Genomic DNA, 12,027 nt, shown 5'->3' on the forward strand with positions numbered 1-12,027 from the left:
TTTTTCAAATATAGGCATGAAGCTATAAAAAGACACTCATTTAAAATTACAGCATAAAAAGGCTGGAGAGATTCCAGACTGAGTAAACATTTGATAAGAAAGGGTAGAAGTCTGCCTAGTCTTCAGCAAACTCCAATTTCCTCTGAGACATTGGCAGAGATGCTCACTCTTGGAGTGGATTTTCCTATCTTCTACAGTGCTATCATTTGTGCAAAAGGTAAAATTGGAGTTAATTAATATGCTCTAGAAGACTAGTGCTTGCACATAAGTTCAGATGGAATCATATTACTTTAAATGAACCACACAGTTGTTCAAACAAGTAATAACTGATGATTATATGGGGAAACATACAGAAAACTAGAATCTACATGAGTGAAAATAGCTTTTTTCTCCTTAATCCTCAAATTTGTCAACAACAGATGACATTACTTATGTCTTTAAGTAACAGCAGGGAACATTCACTGATGGGTTGGTTGGAAAGATGGATCACTGGTTAAGAGCATTTGGTACTCTTCTGGAGAACCCAAGTTCAATTCCTAGCACTCAGGTGGCTCATAACTCTAGCTCCAGGGGGTGTAATACTCTCTTCTGGCCTCTGAGGGCACCTTCATGAATGCATGAACATACACATACACACTTATCCACATAAATAAAAATAAACCTTAAAACAGCATTCAATGAAGGCATCCTCTATGCTGGAAAGGTTTTAGGAGTTGGAGATGAGAAGATCCGTTAAGAATGCCGAATTCCTTCAAGTTGCTTGCGGTGTCCTCTTTGGGGAAGGTAAACAGTTTCATTCAGGGATGTATGAGAGCTGGGAGGTTTGAGAGGCTCAGAGAGAAGAGGTTTGCGAACTTGGTTGTTACTGCCTGGATGAGCTTTATCACTGCAGCTTGTCCATCAGAGTGAAAACCATAGAAGGCTGTGGGAAAGTGAGTGGGCAGCCCTGCTGGAAGGACCGTGCCAAGCACAAACAAGGAAGAGAGGTAATTTTATCAATGATTTTCAAAAATCTTTTACAAATAAAAATGTACTCTGTGAGTCCTTTAAAGAAATAAAAGGTAGATGTTTCAGTAGCCCAGGCAAAGGCTTAATTCCAGAATGTGCTCAAACTATGTAAAACCTTAGGAACGCATTGTTCTTGCAGCTTCTCATCTTGGAAACATAAACAGCTGCTGTTTGCTGTCTCTGCAGTATTCATAATAGAGTGATATGATCTCTACACCTAAAGTAAGACTGTTCCTGGTGTAGGTCAGCCCCTCCTCTCCCTCCCCCTCACAATCAGTTACCAAATCTTACTTACATCTTGCTCACTCCTACCTTTCTGTTCCCTCTCCTACATCCAAACAAACACCATGCCCTATTTATTCCAAATCATTGTGACTGCTCTTCACTACGGCCTTACCTTAACTCACAGCTTTCTCACTGCTCAATTCTGTAGTATCGATTTAGTTTCATTTCCACCTATGTGTGCATTCTTCAGACAAAACTGGTCTTTCTAAAACACAAAGCCATCTTATTGTGTCACATTCTTGCTAAAAATTCTTTAATCCTGCTTTTGTGCAGGACAAGGCTCTTGCTCATTATTATGACCTGTATAACTAAGGAGCTGGCTTCTACCCAATGCTCCTCTGACACCACCTACACCCGTGTCATAATGTCCCCTTGCCCTGTAAGAGTTCCTCGTCTCAAGGCCCTTTTCCCATTCCTCTCCATCATGGCTACAACTCATGTCACAGCAGCATTCGGTCCAGATATCTTCCCTATCAGATCTTTCATGACTCCCCCTTAAGCATCACCCTCCCTTTCCTTAAACGTTCTGTGCACTTTATGTTGTTCTTTTGTCTTTTTGAAACAGGGGTGCCCTATAGCCCCATCTGACCTGGAACTTGCTATGGAGACCAGGCTGGCCTCAATCTCACAGAGATCCTCCTGCCTCTGCCTCCCAAGTGCTGAGATGAAAGGCATGTGCCAATATGCCCAGCAAGACTTTTTTAGCATTTACAGAACTACATGTTGACAGAGAAATGCTTACAGAGAGCATTTGAGCACACACCTACATTAAATTGATCTCATTAACAATGAAATACACAGAATGTGTTTAAAAGAGGATGTGAAGGCTAAGATTGTTAAAGTGGGTACCAGCAAGATGGAATGGCATATTCAGATTTGCAGAATCGAACTGAATTGAAGTGAAGTGAAGTGGAATGAACTGAATCTGTGATGTTGGGGACTGAACATGGTTCTGTGCATGTTAGGTGCTCTTCCACTGAGCTACACCCCCAGCCTGGATCTAAAATCTAAGAAATGACTGCTAGACTAGATGTAACCATAGGTCATGTCTTCTTAGACAATTAAACTATAGCATTTCTTATCATTTACATTTTTGCCCCCCAAAACAACCAGTCCATCAGTTTCTCATAACTTCCAACTTTTCTGTTTTTTACTCATTTTTATTTCATGTATATGAGTGTATTGCCTGCATATATGCAAGTGCACCCGAGTTGTGCAATGCCCACGGAGGCCAGAAGAGGGTGTTAGATTCCTCTGGAACTGGAGTTATGGATGGTTGTTAGCCACCTTGTGGGTGCTGGGAATCGAACCCGTTTCTCCTACAAGAACAGCCATTGTTCTTAACCGCTGAGCCATCTCTCCAGCCCCAATAACTTCCAACTTTTCATGCACACACAAAAAAATCTCCAGGCCTAATCCATTAAAAAAAGATAAATAGGACACTTTCCTAAAGAGTCAAAGACCCTTAGATGGGCTTATTGGACAGCTGCCTTCTAACGGGACACTGACAGAGATGACGTCTTTCTTTTCTTCCTAATTTTGGAGTAATTTTTCTTAGCACTGTGACATATTTTTGAGACAGATCTCACTGTGTAGCACAGGCTGACCTAAAAGTCATGCCAATTCTCCTACTTCATTCTCCCAAGTGCTGGATTTACAGGTGTGTGCCACAACACCCAAAGCACTGTACTTATTTTACTTATTTGTATTTTATGTATATGAGCATTTTGCCTGCCTGTATAAGCGCCCGTGCATGTAGTGCCCACAGAGGCCAGAAGAAGGTGTCGGATCCCTTGGAAATGAAGTTGTGGATAGTTGTTAGCTGCCAAGTGCGTTCTGGGAACTAAACCCGGGTTCTGTCTTAACCACTGAGCCATTTCTCCAGCCCAGTGCTATACTTCTTAACTCACTCAATGCTGGCCCATACTATAAACCCAGGGAACCTAAGGCTTTGGCGTTAAAACTAGGGCATGTATTCCTCTGGGGATATGGAGAGACTTTTCACAGTTCACATGGTCCCGGATAGCTTGCAGATGGCCAGTTACTACCTTCTCACCCCAGAGTGTACTGTCTCCTAGAACCAACTTAGAGCCCAAAGGTGTCCTTGCTTTGAAAGTTCTTCTTTCCCACCTCCCAGTGACCCTTCTGCCACTTCACCGAGGCTTCCTACCATTCCTAGTCTTGATCATAAAGCACACACTGGGATCTCGGCACCTCCAGAGTGCCAGGCAAGGGACAATGTGAAAGCATTGCCCCAAGAGCATCCTTCCATCTGAGCAAGAGGAAGACCCCTGTCAGAAATGCCCAGGGTTATGCTTGAGTTAGATCATAAAATAAGAACTTTTGTTGGATGTGGTGGTACGTGTTTACTTCTCTAATAAGGCACTTTTCTCACAATCTTATACTTCTCAGGTTTCTAACTAATGATATAAATGCCACGAGACCAAAACTGTCATTTCCTAGGACAAAAGTAAATACTGTGGAGGATCTTGTATCCATACCCCTCTGGAAATAGGACATTTAGTTTTTCATATCAAAATTATTAGACAATATGTATTTCAATAGATGTATATTTGATTTCTTAATGTATTTGAAATTGCCATTTGTCAAAATGCAAATGACTTCTTTCAAACATAATAAAAGCCTTTCTAGTTATAACACAAACAAAAAATAAGTTTATGAATTACTAGCCCAATCCGAAATAGCATATTTAATCAAACTGAAATTCAACGGTTTTTAGGTCAATTGGTTTCTTTATCCAATTCATTTTTTCAGTTCTATTGGCAAAGTCCTGGTACCTGCCCTCCAGTTCAGCTACTTCAATCGAAGAGATGGAAGAGGTAGCCATAGTTTTCCCATGATGCTATCTACTGAAGTGCTCTATAAATGACAAGGGTGCCTCCTGAAATGTTCCTGGAGAATTTTACTTAGATAATACTTGCTTAGGGGGTAGCTGGAGAGATGGCTCAGAGAACTTGCTGTTTTTGCATAGGACCTAAGTTCAGTTCCAGCACCCATATCCAGTGTCTCACAACAGCCTGTAACTTCCGTTCTAGGGGATCCAACAACTTCTTCTGGTCTCCACAGACACCTGCACACATGTGCAGGTGCACACACATAAATAGATGAATAGATAATTAAATCTTTTTGTTTCTCCTCATTGTATTAGTTCTTTGAGAATTTCATGCAGTATACTTTGCTCATATTCACCCCTGTCCTCCCAACTATCAGGTCCACTCCCTTCCCTACCCACCCATCTTCTATCCTCTTTTAATTAAACCCATCAAGTCCAATTTGTATCTTCCATGTGCTCTTGGGTGTGGAGTCATCCACTGGGGCATGGTCTACCTACCAGGGGCCACGACCTTAAAGGAAACTGACTCTTCCTCTCCCAGAAGCTATCAATTGCCAACATCTTCTCTACTAGAGGTGGTACATCATGTCCACCTCCCCTCTCCATGCTGGGAGTTTGTCTGACTTGAGCTTGTGCAGGTCTTGCATATGCTGTCATAATCACTATATGTTGATATGTACAAGTGCCCTGTTGTGTTTTGAAAACAGTTTCATTGTAGTCGTCTGCTGCCTCTAGCTCCTATAATATTTCTGCCCCCTTTCCTGATCACTGAGCATTGTGGAGAGGGATGTGAGATAGATGTCCCCTTTAGGGCTGAGCACTCTGCAGTCTCTTATTCTTAATACCATTCACAATAGTCTCAAAAAAATCTTATGGAAGAACTTGAGGGGGGAAATGGGGGCTACTTTAGCTGGGGAAGGAAGGAGGAAAGCTATATAAGGGGAGAGACAGGAGAGAAAAGTAATGCTTAGGTGGTGTGAAAAACCAGAGGGAAATGTATAAGTTCAAAAGCCTACTGAAAAAAAGTGTATGTGTGTGTTTGTGTGTAGCCAGGGTGGTCCAAGCAACTCTCAAAATTATATAGGCTATTGCAAAAGCCCTTGATTGCCTCCAAATGCTTGAAGGTAAGACCCTATTACTGAAGACAGTACATAACATACTTCAGACAGGACTTGGAGCAACTGAACTGGAATTGACCTGGAAGATTCCTCCCTCAAGACTAGCTCCTACAGTATCAGAAGATACTGTGCAACCTGCAAAGGGGGGGAAAAAAAACCAATCAATGATCCCATCCAACTGTAAATTCTATGAACCACAACAATGACTGGCCCAGCAAATAATCTCTACTGGTGCACTTTTATCTTGGGGGTAATCAACAGCTGTCTAATTGGAATTAAAGCCTGCTCAATGTGAGGGAACTCATGTATGGGTACTGTAAACACAGCCAAATACACAGGCTGGCGATGGCATAGATCCTAGAGAAAAACCTAATCTTGTCATATTCCTAGACCAATATAATTTCTTACTATAGTCTAAATACATCTACTTATATTTTCAGGCAAGTGAACCTCTTAACACTCACCAAAGCAGCTTATTTTTGCAACAGATGGAGACTATTACAAAGTTCCACAACTGATCAGACACAGAGAATAAGTGTCTGTGAGATACCCAGCCCTAACTGATACATCTACAATGCAACCTTTACACCTACGGCTCAGGGAACATGGCAGAACAGGGGAAGGAAAGAATATTAAAGCATTGCTCAACTTTCACCAGCTAAGCTTCCTCAAGCAACAGATGGTGATTAATGCAGAAAGCCACAACTGGCACAAAGTGCAAAGATTAAGAGACTGCAGTGTGTATCCCAGAATAGAACACCTATATAAAACCTCTGCCACTCAAGGCTCAGGGACCATAGTGGAAGAGGGGGTGGAAATATGTGAAAGCCAGAGGTAGTGGAAGACCACAAGGAAGCAGTTTTCCAGATAGCTAGGCACTTACTCATATGAACTCACAGCAATGGTGACAGCATGCACGCAAGCTCAAGACAGACAAAAATCCCAGCATAGAAGTGGGGAAGAAGAACCAACCTTAGCTGAGGAACTACTGGCAACTGATAACTGATGGAAAAGGAAGGGTTGACTTTCTTTAAGTGTGTGATGCTAAATAGGTTCACCAGACTTCAGTGGATGGACCCACACTGAACAACATTTGGGGCTATAATTAGACTGGAGAGAGCTGAACACACGCCTTTAATCCCAGCACTTAGGAGGAAGAGGCAGGTAAATATCATTACAAAAAGACCAGCCTGGTCTGCATAGAGAGTTCCAGGCCAGCTGGGGCTACAGGGAAACTCTGTCTCAAAAACAAAACAAATTTTGCTGGATAGGCCTTAATACATTTGACAGAGTTCATGAAATCTGGCAAGGGTACTATAAGAGGGGTTGCAGATAAGGGAGAGCGTTTAAATATGATCAAAATATAAAGTATAACATTTGTAAAAATCTTGGAATAAATGTAACAAAGGAAGTGAAAGGCTTCTATAATGAAAACTTTGATACTGAAAAAAGAAATTAAAGAAGATACTAGAAGATGGAAAGACCTCCCATGCTTATGGATTGGTATGAGAGGTATTGCAATAATGGCCATCCTATCAGGAACAATCTTATTAAAATTCTTATACAATTCTTCACAGAAATTGAACAAAATAACCTTAAATTTCACATCAAAACACAAAATACTCAGGATAACCAAAATAATCCTGAACAATAAAAAAAATCCTGCTGAAGGTATCACCACCCCAGATTTCACACTGTACTACAGAGCTATAGTTTAAAAAAAAAAAAAATGATAACAAAAACCCAGCATGGTACTTGCATAAGAACAGACCCATTGGTCAATGGAATAGAACTGAGGATGCACATATAACCCAATACTGCTCCAGCCACCTGATTTTTGACAAAGAGGCGAAAACAACAGAGCATCTTCAACAAATGGTGTTGGTCAAATTGGATAACTACATGTAGAAGAATGAAACTAGATCCTTATTTCTCACCCTGGTCAAAACCCCAAATGGATCAACGACCTCAACATAAAGCCTAATACCCCAAATCTGAACGAAGAGAAAGTAGAGAATATACTTCAACATATTGGCATAGGAAAGAACTTTCTGAACAGGACTCAGGTAGTGCAGGCATTAAGACCAACAACTGATAAATGGGACCACAGAAGCCTTTGAATAGCAAAGGACACTGTGATTTGAGTGAAGAGATGGCCTACAGAATTGGAAAAAAATCTTTACTAGTTATACACCTCACAGTGGGTTAGTATCTAGAATACACAAAGAACTCAAAAGGCTAAACATCGAAACAACAAGCAACCCAATTTAAAAAGTGGGGCATGGAACTAAACAGAGCATTCTCAAAAGATGAAATACAAATGGCTGAGAACTTTTTCTTAAATGTTCAACATTCGTAACAGCCAGGAAAATAAAAATTCAAACTACTTTGGGGTTTCATCTTATCTCTGTTACAATAGCTAAAATAAACACAATAAATGAAGACAAACGCTGGTGTGGGTGTGGAGAGAAAGGAACACTGTTGGTGGGAGTGCACCACTATGGGAGTGAGTGTGGCAACTCTTCAGAAAGCTCAAACTAGATCTACCACAAGATCTAGCTGTACCACTCTAGGGCAAACATCCAAAGAACTCTATATCCTACCAAAGAAATACCTGCTCATCCATGGTCATTGCTGCTCTATTCACAGCCAGGAAATGGAAACAGCCCAGATGTCCATCAACTGATGAATGGATAATGAAAAATGTGGTATATTTACACAAAGAATATTATTCAGCTGTTCAGAAAAATTGAAATTATGGAATTTTCATGTAAGTGGAGGGAGGTGGAAACAATCATTCTGAGTGAGATATTCCAGACCTGGAAAGACAAGTGTTGCATGTTTTCTCTCATTTGTGGATGTTGGCTTTGAATCTTTAGATATGTGTGTTTCATTTGGAATACCCATAGAGGACAGGAAATTAGTAAAGTCGGAGACTTTCAAGGGAGACAATAGAATGCAATGATATAAAGGGAGAAAGGAGAATGTGGAACAGGAAGGGTTAAATGGAGAGGTGGATGGGAGGGCAGCGTAGAGAAGGGAGTACAGGGAGGGATAATATTGACAAAATCCTCTGGAGCTGGAATTCAAAGAAAAGTTTACCTAAGACAGGGTTTGGAGGAGGCCCAAATAGGGCAGCATGATGGAAATGATATTCATTACTTGCGATTTTCCTTGTAGACAGTCACTATTTGTTAGTTAAGGTTGCTGTGACAAAACAGCACAGACTGGATTCTGGAAGCACACAATCAAGCTGGTTTCTCCATAAAAACATATGTGGACCTACTGGATCATTTGCATACCTTTGCAAGCTTATCGATGTCAACACATATTGCTGCGGCCTTTAGTCTGAGCTCCATGCACTGTCACCACAGTGTTTAACACACTCATGACTATGCTCATCCATTCGGTGCTGATTTAGACCTGTGAAAACTGCATATCTCCATATGAAAAAGAAGACAATATAACAATAATGTCAGTTTAACATTCCAGACAGAGGGTTAGTTTTGTCTCACAATACAAAACATACTTAAAACATTTGAATTTAATATGCCTTGAATATTTTAAACTACTTCTAGCTCCAGGCTGGTCTTTGGGGGAATTGTTTCTTAGAGATAGTCCCACCTTGGTGATTGCCCTGTCAGAATTATGGGCACTCTGTAGTTTTGGTCTTGGTAGTTTTTCTAATAATTCTGTTAAAAGTGCTACGAAAGACTGAAAAATTGAGGATGTAACGTATATTACATAACACCGTGAACCAGTGAGACTTACGTAACACATTATTGGCATTTGAGTATGGTACATGATATCCTCTTTACAGAAAAACTGCACACAACTTTAAAGCTGAACTGTCACTGGAATGACTATTTCAAATGAAACATGATACACGCTTTTCTAGATTTTCAATAGGTAAGAACTGTCTACAAATTGGGGCTGGAGGATGGCTCAGTAGATATGAGTGCATGCTGCACAAGAAATAAGACTTAAGTTCTATATCCAGCAACCACATTAAATCTAGGCACCTGTAATCCAAGCTGTGAGGATGTTGAAGAGATGAAGATGACTGGGACTTGGTGGCTGCCAGCCTAACCCCAGCTTTAGCAAGAGAACCTGTCTCAAAGGAATAAGGTGGAGAGTGACAGATAGAGAAGGACACTCTCTTCCATCTCTGGCCTCATCAGCATATTCTTTGGCTAGGGAAAATGCACACACACACGTCTGCACACCCCACGTACACATACTCAGACATTCACAAAAGAACTGTGTTCAGAGTGAACTGTCTGATGCTTGACAGAGACAATAAAATCTCAATTACAAAAGAACACAGAATGTTAATAGGTATAATTCTTGTAACAGCCTCAAATTACAAGCAATGCAAACTCCTGCCAACTGGTAAATGGATAATCACAATATGGTACAAGATAGAAAAAAATACTGATGGGTGCTAGAGTATGAAAGAACTTTAAAAAGTTATGCTGGGGAAGAAACCAGATGCAAAAGATATATATGCATATATATGCAAATTAAAAGAGATATAAAGGAGACACACATAATGAGGTGCTTCTGGCACTACTTGAGCTTGTTGCATTCTGGGACTTCACTGAGGCCTTGGTTCTGAACGCACTGCCTGAATGCAGTCTGCCCTGTGCATGCTCTCGTACCAGGAAACACCAACAAACACTGCCTGAAACCCTCATCTCAGACTCAAGACTAACGTATGTTATGAATTCAGTATTTTCACAGCACATAAAAAGGTTTCTGCTGTAACAGAAATATAATGGCTTCTTTCCAGAAACAAAGACTTAATATTTTCCTACAATCAGCCAGGCATGGTGGCGCACGCCTTTAATCTCAGCACTTGGGAGGCCGAGGCAGGTGGAATTCTGTGAGTTCAAGGCCAGCCCGGACTACATACTGAGTTCAAGGCCAGCTGGGGCTACAAGGAGACCCTGTTTCAAAAAGACAAAAACAAAGTTTCCTACAGTCATTCCTTAGCATAAATCAAAACTGTTTATCTTTGGGTTGCATTGTGTTAGGATGTTTCATTTTTAAAATTGCTGTGAGGGCTGCTGAATTTAGTTTCATAAAAAATGGTTAAATGAATTTGGCCTTGGTATTAGGAAAGAATTTCCAACAATTTTTGAAATGGCCTTAAACTCTGCTAAAGCTGAGTTCTCAGCACTGATGATTATAAAAAGTATTAACTCTGAAAGAAGTTGAAGATGTTTTACATCCTGCAGAATCAAATATCCAATCAAGATTTATTTATGCAAAAATAAAGTGCATCCATATGATTAGCATGCAGATCTCTTTAATAAAAGGTAAAGTTTTATGCATACCAAAAAGTGCTTTAAAATATTCATGGGAGCTGGAGAGATGGTTCAGCAGTTAAGAACGCCAGCTGCTCTTGCAGAAAATACAGATTCAGTTCCCAGCACCCACATGGCAGCAAACAATTCTCTAATTCCAGTTCCAGGAGATCTGATGCTCTCTTCTGGCCTTTGCAGGCATTACACACATGGGTACACTTACAAACAGGCAAAACACAGGCAAATACATAAGATAAAAATAAAATAATTTTAAGATTCATAGATTCAATGCAATCCCAATCAAAATCCCCTTGATATACTACACAGAGTTAGAAAAAAACCTTCCTAAAATGCATATGCAATCACAAAGACCCCAGATAGGCCAAAGCAATCCTGAGCACAAAGAGCAATGCTAGGGGGATTACCATACCAGATTTCAAAACTATATGCCAGAGCTATAGTCAACTCCAAATGGACTCCAAAAGATCTCAATGTGAAATTCTGAAACTGTTAGAAGAAAACATAGGCAGTAACCTACAAAATATAGGTGTAGAAAAGGACTTTCTAAATGGGACACCAGTTCAGGAATGAAGGTCAACAATCGACAAGTGGGACCTAATTAAACTAAAAGGCTTCTGTACAGCAAAGGAAACAATCAATTGAGTGAAGAGGAAGCCCATGAGAGAAAATCTTCACCTGCTACACATCTGACAGAGGATTAATGTCCAGAATACATAAAGAATTTTTTTAACATAAAGAAACAAGGAAACAAATGACCCAATTAAAAGATGGGCTATGGATTCTTCTCAAAAGAAGAAATAAAAAAGGCTAAGAAACATCTTAAAAGTGTTTAGCACTGGGCGTGGTGGTGCACACCTGTAGTCCCAGCACTTGGGAGGCAGAGGCAGAGGCAGGCAGATCTCTGTGAGCTCAAGGCCAGCCTGGTCTACATAGTGAGTTCCAGGACAACTGGGGCTACAGGGAGACCCTGCTTCAAAAAGACAAAAAACAAGTGTTTAGCATCTTTAGTAATTAAGAGAAATGCAAATCAAAACCACTTTAAGATTTCATCTTACTCCAGTCACAACAGCTAAGATCAAGAGAACAAATGACAACAAATGCTGGTGAGGAAGTGGAAAGGGGGGACTCCTCATTCACTGCTGGTGGGAATGCAAGCTGGTGCAGGCACCACGGAAAGCAGTGTGGCACACTCTTCAAAACCTAAAAATAAATCTACTGTATGACCTGGTTAAACCACTCCTAGGCATATATCCAAAGGACTCATCCTACTGCAAGATACTTGTCTAGCCATGTTTGTTGCTGCTCTTTTCACAATAGCTAAGAAATGGAAACAACCTACATGCCCCTCAGCTGATGAATGGATAATGAAAATGTGGTACATTTACACAACAGAGTTCTACTCAACTGTAAAGAAAAATAAAATTTGCAGGTA

At 40.5% G+C, this 12,027-nt stretch overlaps 1 long non-coding RNA gene across 2 annotated transcripts in view; it reads right to left on the minus strand.

The window, feature by feature from the left end:
• Window positions 1-8: 8 nt before the first annotated feature.
• The window catches only part of LOC108490041, a 16,858-nt gene continuing 4,839 nt past the window's right edge, over window positions 9-12,027 (minus strand). For both annotated transcript variants that reach the window (XR_003847313.1, XR_001872085.2), the window contains exons 3-4: window positions 8,568-8,705; window positions 9-946 (exon numbers count right to left, since the gene is read on the minus strand). This is a non-coding gene — a long non-coding RNA (uncharacterized LOC108490041). The remainder of the gene's footprint in view (window positions 947-8,567; window positions 8,706-12,027) is intronic.

This window comes from Nannospalax galili, unplaced genomic scaffold, assembly GCF_000622305.1.
Source record: "Nannospalax galili isolate Female #2095 unplaced genomic scaffold, S.galili_v1.0 scaffold467, whole genome shotgun sequence".
NCBI classification, from domain to species: Eukaryota; Metazoa; Chordata; class Mammalia; order Rodentia; family Spalacidae; genus Nannospalax; species Nannospalax galili.